Here is a 13726-nt window from a genome sequence, read left to right on the forward strand (position 1 = left end):
GGACATCTAGGTGTCCGCTCAACCCTATTCAGAATACAACAAAGATGACATATCAAATGTTTAAACTGAGAAAATGTATAATTTTAAGGGAAAAATAAGTTGATTTTAAATTTCAGGGCATCAACATATCTCAAAAAAGTTGGGACAAGGCCATGTTTACCACTGTGTGACATCCCCTCTTCTTTTTATAACAGTCTGCAAACGTCTGGGGACTGAGGAGACAAGTTGCTCAAGTTTAGGAATAGGAATGTTGTCCCATTCTTGTCTAATGCAGGCTTCTAGTCTTAGGTCTTCTTTGTCGCATCTTCCTCTTTATGATGCGCCAGATGTTTTTTATGGGTGAAAGATCTAAACTGCTGGCTGGCCATTTCAGTACCCGGATCCTTCTTCTATGCAGCCATGATGTTGTAATTGATGCAGTATGTGGTCTGGCATTGTCATGTTGGAAAATGCAAGGTCTTCCCTGAAAGAGACGACGTCTGGATGGGAGCATATGTTGTTCTAGAACTTGGATATACCTTTCAGCATTAATGGTGCATTTCCAGATGTGGAAGCTGCCCATGCCACACGCACTCATACATCCCCATACCATCAGAGATGCAGGCTTCTGAACTGAGCGCTGATAACAACTTGGGTTGTCCTTGTCCTCTTTAGTCCGGATGACATGGCGTCCCAGTTTTCCAAAAAGAACTTCAAATTTTGAATCGTCTGACCACAGAACAGTTTTCCACTTTGCCACAGTCCATTTTAAACCAGCCTTGGCCCAGAGAAGATGCCTGCGCCTCTGGATCATGTTTAGATATAGCTTCTTTTTTGGCCTATAGAGTTTTAGCTGGCAACGGCGAATGGTACGGTGGATTGTGTTCACCGACAATGTTTTCTGGCAGTATTCCTGAGCCCATGTTGTGATTTCCATTACAGTAGCATTCCTGTATGTGATGCAGTGCCGTCTAAGGGCCCGAAGATCATGGGCATCCAGTATGGTTTTCCGGCCTTGACCCTTACGCACAGAGATTGTTCCAGATTCTGTAGAAGATGATAAATTCAAACTCTTTGCAATTTTTCTCTGAGAAACTCCTTTCTGATATTGCTCCACTATTTTTCACTGCAGCATTGGGAGAATTGGTGATCCTGTGCCCATCTTGACTTCTGAGAGACACTGCCACTCTGAAAGGCTCTTTTTTTACCCAATCATGTTGCCAATTGACCTAACAAGTTGCAAATTGGTCCTCCAGCCTTATATGTACATTTAACTTTTCCGGCCTCTTACTGCTACCTGTCCCAACTTTTTTGGAGTGTGTAGCTCTCATGAAAGCCAATATTTGGCATGACATTTCAAAATGTTTCACTTTCAACATTTGATATGTTATCTATATTATACTCCATTCCTTTTTTACTCACAATGTGTACAGTGTCCCAACTTTGTTTGGAATTGGGTTGTAGTTACAAGCAAAACATATTCAGTTATAGACAAAGCCATGCCATTTATTAAAAAAAAACATTTGAAAAACAACATAAAAAAAATTGAGTACACCAAAAAATGCGAAATTATTGAAAAAAGTTATTGACACAAAAATTTGTAAAAATAAATGCTTGTGATTTTTTACATAATTACATATGTGAGTGTCATCAGGAAACATATCTCACGTGACATGTGACATGCTAATCTGGGTGGCCATATAAGTTAGAGAGGGTCGCAGCTTCTCCAGAAGATCATCGAATGTGCCTACATATATTTTTGTAAAGTTGGGGAACTTTTTGGGGTAATTCTACAGCTGAACATACATGTTAGCAAAGTATCTGGAGGATATGCACTGTGACATCACAAGATGAGTCCAGTAGCGACAAACTATAGCCCTCTCTTGCAATTCTCCTCATCTTCTGACCCTGCACAACAGCGTCAGCACCCAAACCATAGTCGTTTGCTGAATCCTGCTCATAAGAGAACCTTGGTGTGTTTGGCTCATCACTGCTAGCCAATTTAAGGATGATCGAACTTTTGAAAAGTTCGGTTTGGCCAGAACATCCGAACTTCCTGAAAGTTTGGCCCGGATTTCAGAACCCCATTGAAATCAATGGGACCTGAACTTTGGTAATCAAAAAACACAATTTTTAAGCCCTAAAACCCAATAAATGCCCCTAAAAAGTGCCTAGGGTTCTGGGTCATGCCCCATTAACTATTAATCACACAAAAAAAAGTTCTTAAAAATTGTCATTTTTGATTTTAGATTTTTTGATTTTGACTTTGGATTTAGTATCTGGGGGGTCTAAAATGTGTACATGTGAAGTTTCAGCTCTGTAGCATGTCCAGAACCATGAAAAAAAAAAAGATAATTTTTCAGTAGAACAGGGATGTGGGACCCTCCTTTAACACCTATATGATCTTTTTTTCTGGATCTGGACATGCTACAGAGCTGAAACTTCACGGGTACACCTTTTAGACCCCCCAGACACAAAATCACACAAAAAAATTCTTAAAAATTGTCATTTTTGATAAAAAAGCCAATTATTGAAAAATTTTTAAAAAAAAAGAGATTTTTTGGATTTAGTATCTGGGGGGTCTAAAAAGTGTACATGTGAAGTTTCAGCTCTGTAGCATGTCCAGAACCATAAAAAAAAAAAAAGATAGTTTGTATTAGAAAACTTTCAGCACAGGAGGTTGGCTTCGCTGCTGTAACACCTTGCCGGTTTAATAGCAGGCATTTTTTTGGGTTCTTTGCAGTCAGGAAAAACATCTGAACTTGTGTATAGTGGTACTGTGCACAAGTTCAGATGTTTTGCCTGCCTCCAAAACCCCCCAAAAAATGCCAGCAAAAACACACCTGGGCATTTTTTTTTTTTTTTGACGCTAGCGTTTTTTTGGCATTTTTTTGGGTTCTTTTGAGGCAGGCAAAACATCTGAACTTGTGTATAGTGGTATATATACACACATACATATATTTATATACACACCTAGACATATATAGGTGTGATAGTAGCAGAAATATATTACTGTAAATGATTTCATTAGTGCAAGCATATAGAAAACTTTCAGCACAGGAGGTTGGCTTCGCTGCTGTAACACCTTGCCGGTTTAATAGCAGGCATTTTTTTGGGTTCTTTGCAGTCAGGAAAAACATCTGAACTTGTGTATAGTGGTACTGTGCACAAGTTCAGATGTTTTGCCTGCCTCCAAAACCCCCCAAAAAATGCCAGCAAAAACACACCTGGGAATTTTTTTTTTTTTTGACGCTAGCATTTTTTTGGCATTTTGTTTGGGTTCTTTTGAGGCAGGCAAAACATCTGAACATGTGTATAGGGGGTATATATACACATATATGTCTGAATATATACCCCTAGACATATATAGGTGTGATAGTAGCAGAAATATATTACTGTAAATGATTTCATTAGCGCAAGCATTTATTTCTGCTACTATAACACCTATATATGTCTAGGGGTATATATTCAGACATATATGTGTATATATACCCCCTATACACATGTTCAGATGTCATGTCTGACATCAAACATGTCCTCAAAAAAGTACTGGCAGTGGCAGCCCCTTTAGCATAAAAAATGCTTGGCTGGTGAGAAGCCATATGGGTGTGCCGAAGCAATTCAGAGAAATGATCATTTCTCTATAGCGGTCACCCTGCTATGGATATATACAATGTATATCTGATAATTTACTTATACTGTATTTGATAATATGTTTATGCAACTAATCTAAACAATACTTATTATGTCATGTAGGAAATCACAAATCTCCCCACTTCAGACCCCTGAAGAAAGGCCTGCGTGCCTGAAACGCGTCGGGTGGGAGGATTTCCTTCAAGAAGCTAATATGTACCTTTGAGTATATGCAATACAATTCTCCTCATTTCTTTTTTCATAATTATACCCATATACACTATCTGTACAATCTATGTGACCTTTATACCCGTTTGATCTATGTAAGATCAATCTTAAACCTTGTTTAATAAAACAATTTATTTTTATCTACTTGTGGAAGTGTGTTTGCCGGTAAAGTCCCACACCCTAGGGGGACCCCCCATTCTGCTTGTTCTAAAATATGATCTGATCATTATCTAAATCATAATAATACACACAATATTTTACAATTACATATTTATTGAAAACAGTCTAAATCTAAGGCAAGTTACCATTTTATCTGTATATCTAAAGTCAAAACTTTTTTTTATTGTTTGTACCTATTCACACTAGCCCAGTGCTGTAGAGAGTTAAATGTTAACATGTGTTGCATTAGGTCAACCTATGCATTTGAAAAAAAAACCTCTTTTTTTGTATTGTAAATTGTTAGACCGGGTCTATTCAGTTGTTGTGCAGGCTAGCTGTTAAGAGTGCTGCAAAATATTTTGTTTTTTTGGGATGTGTGTTGCCCTTTCATGTACACCTTACTGCAAAGGCTAGTTATAGGCTGGGGTGGTTGCCACTTCATTACAGAACAGGCATTTGGAGGTTCAGAGTGATATTGTGGTGGGAAACAACCTATAAACCCTGGCTACATAGACGTTAGTCCTGAAGGGGTTAACCCACCTGTGTGTAAGTCTGGAAAAGGAAGAGTAAACACCCAGCACTTGTCTATAATAGAGTGTAAAGCAGTACGCACTGAGGAGTAGTGGACTATTTTTGACAGAGACGGTTAATCTGCTGATGACCTGGCCTTTGGGACCCCTGGAGCAATAGAGGAATTTAACCCTCCATGGGACATTTTTTTTGTGGGCAGTGAGCCATATTTTTTTTACGATTGAACCACGTGTGTATGGCATTTTGACTTTCATTCGCTAACAAAAATGCTCCTCAAACAATTTTAAGGTGCTGTTGAATTGGGCATTTCCATCGTATAAGTTGTATTCCATGCTGTGTGATAGTAAAGAGCCGTTCTCTACAGAACTCCACCCAAGGATCGCAATTTCCAGTAAAAACCCACTTGACCAATCAGTCATTTGATGTCATAAATTTCCTTACCCACCACTGTTGCTTGATGTATGTTGGTGAATATGCACAAAAAAATTTAAGAGAGAGCTGGAAAACATGGCTTTACCATTAGACAAATGAAAACTGTATAGCCAGTGTTAAGTTTACAGAAATGTCACATTTTCAAACGCATTTAAGAGACAGGTGTTCTGGATCAATGTTTGGGGTGTACAATCTCTGCTGGAGCATAATTAGAACTATGAATTAACTTTGTTTTTGTAATCAGCTTATATTATTTATTTTTTAATGCCCCACAGGACTCTGGCCATTTACATTATGGAACTTATTGTGTAATGTAAACAGTTTTCTCCCTGCTGAAGAATAGCATCCTGTGTGTTTTCTCAATTAGCATTACTGTAACATTGTACATACATGTACAGATACAAAGTAAAATTGAGCATTTGCTGCACAACCAGTAATTTAATTTAATTTGTAGCAATGACTGATTAGCTGTTTTAAAGCGGATCTTCACTGCATCTGAGCACCATAAACCAAAAACACAATTTAATTCATTTTTAATATCCAAAGCAAACTCCCCCATCCATACATGTCTCCATGCTTTATTTAGCATTTTTGGCTGTGGCCATGTTGACTAAGGGCAAATGATTCATGTAGCATTTACTTCCTGCACTTAGCTCAAGTATGCATTCAGGAGAGTGTGAAAAACTGTGAAAACTTCTCCTCCCCTCCTGAAGACTCCTGGGATGTATGACATCATTTGCCTAGGCATGAAACCAGAAAGTAACTGAAGACATGTAAAAAAAAAGTTTAAAACAAGTAAATGTTGCTATTTGTTTAAAGCCACAGTGAACTCCATTGTTTTTGTATTACCTTTAAGGAACTGTATTGAAGTCCTTCTGTCTGTGATGCACAGTCTGTGAGATGAACTACTTCAGCTGCGTGATTGTGTAAACTAGTTATTAATATGCACAAAGGAAGTACAACTGACTCTTTGAAAATTGGTGTACTTGCACGCTGCTATATCCCCTAGAATCCTCAAATATCCCCTAGAATTTTATGCCCAGATAGACTAGGCGGGTAGATAAACGAACAGATGCTCACTTTACACTGAATGTACAGGGAGATATAGTCCTAGTTCTAGGGGATACTTGGGGACAGCAATGCCATTATACAGGTAGATATGGTGTGTTCACATATTGATGTATAATGACTACTAGGCAGGTTGAGTTGCCAACTTCATGGCTGTCTCTTCCTCTAGAAAAAGGTACTAGGATCTCTATACCTATCCTGAGGTAGTGACTCAAATTACTTATTATTAAAATGTACAATTGTGTATATAAATACAGTATGTAGGAATAGGAATATTTGCTTGTGTAAAAAATTCTTGTCGTATTTAACAGAATGTGGGACCCTCCATCAATGGTCTTGAAGAAGCTATGCATTATAGTGAAACGCATTTACCAGCGGAGGAGACCCAATATACAGACATTTTCAGTGGTTTATGTAACCTATGTCACACTATTATCTGAGAAGTGGTATATAGGGTTCACACTCTAAAACTGCAATGTCACATATATTGTTTTAAATTTTTTTATGTCTTGAACGCTATGTAAGCGCATTTTAAAGATATGTATGTATGTAAAGATATGTATTAATAAAACTTTTTGATGCTTTTATAAACACTGTCTTGGTCTCATGAAATGTGTACCTGGTAAAGTCCACCAGCTGTAAGACTAGTTCTTGCATTCTTTTTGTAGATTCTATTTTTGAAATGTGGCACAGATAGAGGTCATCTTTTGTCTTTCAATGTTGGGGTAGCAAATACCTGTTGTTCTTTGACCCCAATGAATCAATCAAAACCCCATAACATCATGAGGAATGGGTGATTAGAGACCCATACCCTTCATTTTTTGAGTGAAAGATATGTTGAATATTTTTGAGCGAATATATACAATTATATATATTTCTGGTATATGCTGACAGGACAAGGACATGCTGCTGCTAGAAGGGAGCCAGTTGAGTTGTGGGACTTTCACCTAACACACTTTCTTCCTTTAAATGCAGGAATGTGTTGCAGCTCAGATGGGAAAAAGGAGGTATTCCACATATCAGGAAGATGGTTGTGGATAGGATCCTAGCCATGGGATTCAAGGCAGAGGATATTTATGCCCTCATCAGTCTAGCAGGTTGCTATAAATATGATTTGTCATTTGTGCGTCCAGAGTCACTGGATCTGTTTTGGGAGTTGTATGAGCATGTATATAGGGGCCAGCCGAACTGGAAAGGGCTTGTCCCCAAAGTTATCTCAAGACAGCCCTTGATAAAGAATGTCTCTCTCTTGACAAGGAATGAGTCTATACCCCGAGGATTCATGGGTCCGGTTGAGAAGGTTTGGTGACAGTGTCCCCTAAAAAAGATTGTGGATGAAAGAGGAATCTGGATGGGTGGGGTGTCAGTGTCAATGAGGTTGAGAGTGGGTGAGAATGTGGTCCAGCTTTTGCCCTCCTCTGCCTTTATTGGTAGAGATGGGCTTACTATCTTCTACCCTGGTCAACCTAAGCAGTGCCATAAATGTGGTGCCAAGGAACATTTCCCCTCTTCCGGTCCAGAACAAAAGTGCTCTTTGTGTCAGGAACTGGGGCATCTGGCAAAGGACTGTAGGATCATTAAGTGTGATCTATGTGATAAGGTTGGTCACCCTTATAGCCAGTGCCCTGAGGCTTTGCACAATAAGCCTGAGTTAGTGGAGGAATTCTTCCGTCTGGATAGGAAGAATCTGGGTTGGCTGAGGTTGTGCCAGGGGATCCTAGTGTCTCTGTCCCATCGGAATCTGTGTCTGTGAGGCGGGCTGTGGTGTCAGTGTCCCCCCAGTCTGTGGTTCCCCGTTCAGTGTCAGAAAGTGTGGTTGTAAAGTCATTGACTGCGCCTGTTGTTTTTCCTAGAGTAGTGAAGGCAATGGCAGATGCTGGAACAGCGTGTATGGTTGTGCCAACCCTTCCACCTCGGTGTGGCAGAAGTGCGGCTGGAGGTCAGCAGACACCGAGGGGTGGAGTGAGCGATGGATTGGATAATAGTGGGGGGGGGGGGCAGGTGGGAAGGTGAAAGGAATGAGAATGGCTGGTGCAGAATGCAAGGTGAATGATGTGAAAGTTGGGGTGAATGATGTGGAAGTTGGGGTGAAAGATGTGGGGGGTTAATGTGGGGGTTTTGGCTGAGGATGTCCTGGGGGGTGGGTGTTCTTTCGTCTGGATTGTCGAATGAGGATATGGAATGGTTGGAGGCTAAAAGGAAAAAGGGTAAGGGGCGGAGAAGGAGGAAGAATGTCAGTGCTCCTGAACCTGGGAGGGTGGAGGTGTAAAATGCTTTTGAGGTGTTTTCTGAGGTGGAGGGTGAAAGTTCTTCTGGTGATGAGTCAGTGATTTCTATGGAGAAGGAATCACAAGGAGCATTAAGGTGTGTAGGGTCTTCAAGTAACCTCAATCATCCTGATGGTGGTTCCCACTCCACTGAAGGTGGCGACCATTGATGTCGCCAGCATAAAATCAGTAAGTGCTTGTAACATGGCCTTATTTTTGCTCGGCAGGTTTGATGCTGATATGTTCTTTTTGCAAGAGACCCGGTTGTCTAGTTTGGCTGATGTTCACCTGATGAAGGAGTGGAGGCGTGGCCCCTCCTTTTGGTCTCTTGCGGCCGAGCCTTACACTGGAGCTGCGGTACTTTTTTCCGGCATGGTAACCTTTTGGCGGATTATTGAGGTAGAAATGGGGAGATGCATGATCTTGAACGTCTCCATGGGGGGGGGGGGGGGGCAGGACCTGTGCATGATTAACATCTATAGGCCCAAGACAAAGTGGGACAGGAAATGCCTCATCATTAAGATCAAGCCTTTTCTTTTTACAGACCAGCAAGTTGTCTTCGGTGGTGATTTCAACACCGTCACTAGGACTAAGGACAAGAAAGTCACCAGAACCAGGCTTGACTGTTACATAGTTACATAGTAGGTGAGGGACTGTGATGCCTTTTTTTTTTTTTCAAATAAATAGCTAGAGAGGCAGGTCTGGTTGATATGCACATTCACTGCTGCCCAGACGACATGGGATTCACTTTTCAGCGAGGTAGTAGACAGAGTAGAATAGATTTTTTGTTTTAACCTCCTTGGCGGTGATCCCGAGCGTGATTCGGGGTTAACTTTTACTGTCAGGGTTGCATTTCAGAGTGCCAGCGGAGCCCCCTTAGCTGCCAGTGCAGTCCACTTACCTTGTCCCGGCAATCCAGCGATGTCCTTCGATCTGATCGCCGGCTGACCGGCGTCTGACTTCCTGGTTCCGTTCCCTGCGAGCAGAGGCAGCGAACGGGGAGTGGAGCTGGGCGGGAAATTCAAAAGTGTAAAAATAAATAAAAGAGGCGATACATTGTAATCTGAGAGGATTACACTGTATTACCTCAGATTACCTCAGATCTGACATTTGTTGCAGTACAGTGCCCCTTGCCTGCCATTATACTGTCATTTGTGCCCAAAAAAAAATATAACATGACGTCAAAAAAGTGCCACTTTACTAAAGCGCTTTTGGACCAGTTGAATGACAGCGGAAGCGACACGGAGGTGCACGCAGAACTGAGCGATAGCGAGTCGTGGGGTGAGTTGTCATCTGACACTGACACTGACACTGATCTGGCAAGTGACAATGGCGATGATCCTGCACCTGACTTCAGCGATGTGCGCACTTGGTGCGCTATTGACTGTGATGCGGACCAGGTAGCTCTCCCAAGATTCCCGTTCACTGGATCACCGGGGTTGAAGGTACTGTAGATGTCGAGCGTGACAACCCTCTGGCATACCTGCAATTATTCCTCACTGAGGAGGTAATTAAAAAAAGTGTCACGGAGACGAATCGCTACCAAGAGCAGCAATCGGCTACGCTGCATGCCAGGTTTTCCAGAAGCAAAAAGTTGGAACTGGTGATGAAAGAGGACATCTGGCAGTTTCTGGGATTCATCATTCTTCAGGGGTTGGTGGGGAAACCGTTCCAGAAATGGTCCTGGACCACCAACAAGTTACTGGCCACTCCGTTTTTTTGGCACCGTGATGTCTGAATACCGCTTTTCCCTGATTATGAAGTATTTCCACTTCACAAACAATGACGAGTTTGATGAGGCCACGCATCCTGCGCCCAAACTAAAGAAAATCTGGGAGGTATGGCAAATTATTGCGGCCAATTTCCAGCGGACCTAGGTGCCAGAAAGGGACTTCAGCGTGGATGAAAGTTTGATGGCCTACAAGGGATGCTTAAGCTGGATACAGTACATTGCATCCAAAAGAGCGCGGTTTGGCATCAATTCCTATATGCTCTGCAAGTCATCCACTGGGTGCATCTGGAATTCGGTAATTTACACTGGTAAAGGCACAAAGTTCAACCCCAGGTACAGCGGCTATGGGATGGCCACATCATCTGTCCTTACACTTCCAGAGCCATTGCTGAACCAGGGATATTGTGTGACCATGGACAATTTCTACACATCCCCGGAACTATATGAGGTTTTGCTACAAAACAAAACTGACGCATATAGTACCGTTAGGCCTAACCGATGAGACATGCCATCTATGTTTGCCAAAAAAAACCTAAAAACCGGAGAAATGGTTGCCTGGCAGAAGGGTAAGATGATGGCAATGCGATGGCGAGACAAGAAGGACGTGTGTCTCATGAGCACTGTGCACAATACCTCCTCTGCCATGGTCCACACAAAAAGTGGGAAAGATGTGCTGAAGCCGCAAGTCGTGATAGACTATAACAAAACCATGGGAGGTGTCGACAGAGCCGATCAGGCAATGACATTTTATCCGGCTATGCGCAAACAGCAAAAAAAAATATTAAAAGAAAATATTCAGACATCTTCTGGAACAATGCCTTTGGAATGCATATATCCTGCACAGAGCAAAGAGTGACAAGCCTCTTGTTCATTCTGAGTTTGTCTGAAAGGTGGCTGAGCAGATTTTTGTCAAGCACCAGGCGCCATCAGTAGTTGTACATAGACCTGGACGTCGCGCTGTTGACGTTGTCAACCCAGAACGCCTGACCGGTTGTCACTTTGCGGACTATATCCCGCCAACCGCAAAAAAGGCAGCACCTACCAGGGTGTGCATAGTTTTCTGCTCAAAGAGAGATGGCAAGGGAAAGAAAGTCAGAAAAAAAAACAGGTTCCATTGTCCTGATTGTGACATCGGACTTTGTGCAGTTCCACGTTTCAAAATTGATCACACTCAGGATGTTTATTGAATTTTCTTTGTTTGACAAATTTTATTATTTATTACATTATTGAATACAATTATATTATGTATTAGATTATAATTCATGATTTTGTGTTTCAAAATTTATCACATCTGGGATGTCTACTAGAGTCTTGTTTGGTCAGGTTTAAGTCAGTAATTATTAAGAATTGTAGGCCTATAATACATAACACCAAATTTCCATGCAAAAAATTGTACCGCTTTTGGTACAAAATTCCAGACATAATCATACCGCCAGGGAGGTTAAAGGGAAACTTTGCCTTCTCTGTACCAGTGTGTCAGGTGGTGGAGTTTTCTGACCACTGTATTCTGTCTGTGACTCTGAATAGCCCCAATACACCACCTAGGTGAGGGGTACCTGGAAGCTGAATTTGACACTCCTGGACGATGAGAAGGTGAGTCAATCCTTTGAGGATCTTTTTCAGGCACAGGTATCAATCATGGACATTGCAGCAGTAAGTCAGACTGGTGGGAGCTTACAAAACAAAGGAAACAGCTTGATAAGTATGTCACCTACCAGCATCTGCAGAGGAAGCTTGATAGGCTTGTCTCGAATAATGGAGATGATCTCTGAGATTAAACTCTTGCTCAGTGAGTGTCAATATGACAGGCATGCCTCTTTGGTTCTGGAAAGGGATTATGGGAAATATCACTCATCGGACCCTTACCAGAATTGCAAACAAGGTAGAGCAGTTAAGTCAGTTGTAGACCTGGTTGACAGTATTGGTTCCTTGGTTCCTTGACAAAGTCCAAGTCAGGGATCCTGGTCATATTATGATGACCTCCGCGGTAGTAGAGACCTAGATCGGACTGGCATGTCAAGTTTTCTGGATTCTATTCCAGGACTGGTAAATGGCAGTTCTCTGGTGAACTTGACAGAGGACATCACTGCAGATGAGGTGGTTAAGGCGATTGATAAGCTTGCCATTAAAAAGTCACTTGGGCTAGATGGACTGAAAGCCAAGTTTTATAAGCACTTGAAGGTTACTCTGGTCCCTTAATTGGTGGAGGTTTTTAATGGCTGTCGCTCTCTCCTTCCATGTGACAATCTGTGGTGATTCTTCTGTCAAAAGGTAAAGATTCTTCGAGAATTGAGAATTGGTGGCCCATTAGCCTTCTCAATGTTCATAGGAAGATACTGGCAAAAGTCATTTTCTGGTGATTATCTACTTTCTCACCACCAGCACTGTTCGGTTCAGGGTAGAAGCACTTTTTTTTAGCAGTGTTAGCTGTCCGGGAGGCCCTGGAATGGTGCAGGGCTGCTGGCTGCAGAAAGTACTTGCTGGCATCTGATCAGGCTAAAGCTTTTGATTGGATCAATCATGAGTACCTATGGCTGCTTCTTGGCAAGTATGGCCTGGAGGGAGGCTTTATAAATTGGCTAAAGACTTTGTACAGAGGGTCTGAAAGCTTCATGCCTGTGAATGGTTGGATCAGATGGCCCTTTGAGGTTGGCTCGGGTGTACGTTAGAGGTGTGCTTTGAGTCCTCTGCTATACACGTTTGCAATCGATCCCTTCATCAAGAGGTTGGAGAGTGGACCATTGTGCGGGGTGCCTTTGGGCATTCCTGGTTAGCCCCCTTTGAGGGTCGTGGCCGATGCTGATGACATATCTGTTTTCATCTCTGGGACAGAGGAGGCGGAGGAAGTGGTCTTGGTAATGGTGAGACATCTGGCTCAAAGATCAATCAGGATAACAGTGAAGTTTTTTGGATGGGAGAAGAAGGCAATGTCTTTGAGCTTCTGGACACCTTCCCAGAGCCCCAGCAGGAAATTAAACTTTTAGGCATCAAATTTGATCCCGGCAATTACGGCCTTGCAAATTGAGAAAGCAGGCTACAAGATGCTGATGTCAGTGTTGCCAGCTGAAATGAATGAAAACTCTCTTACAGGGAAAGGATTGACCTGATTAAAACTTACCTGATCCCAGTATTTCTGTCTGTCAGCTTTGTCTGTGTTTTTCCAGTGTCTCTCTATGCGAAGATCTACAGCTGTTTCTTCCAGCTGTTATGGGGGAAAAAAACTGAAGCTCATTAGGAGGTCTGTAACCTACCTTTCCAGGCAGATGGGTAGCCTAGGTATGGTCAACCCAGTGGTATTCTTTTCTCTGATGTTTTTGAAACATAATTTTGGTAACATGCTGGCAGAGGAACTGCCTGGGTGAGTTGGTATTTTTCAGTTCTGGTTTAGGCCTTTTCTGCAAAGCTGGGAGAATGGTAAGCTCCCCCCTTACATTGTCGAGTGCCTAAAAATGCTTCAGCAGTGGCGAGTGATGGCGGAGGAAATTAAGTTCCTTCCTAGGAAGGCCCTAGTGAGGAGGGTTGTTGAATCTGCCTTTAGCAAGCCACTGGCCTTGAGGGATTGCCCGGTCCCTGTTATGAGGGAGGGTCTGCATTTGATTAATCTAGAGAGAATCCCTTTAATGTTAAGGGATTTAGCCTGGCTTTCATTCCATGGCAGACTCTATGTGAAGGGCAACTTGAAGCATCGCTCTGCGGA

Source organism: Pelophylax lessonae (assembly GCF_965119305.1).
Source record: "Pelophylax lessonae genome assembly, chromosome: 2".
NCBI classification, from domain to species: domain Eukaryota; kingdom Metazoa; phylum Chordata; class Amphibia; order Anura; family Ranidae; genus Pelophylax; species Pelophylax lessonae.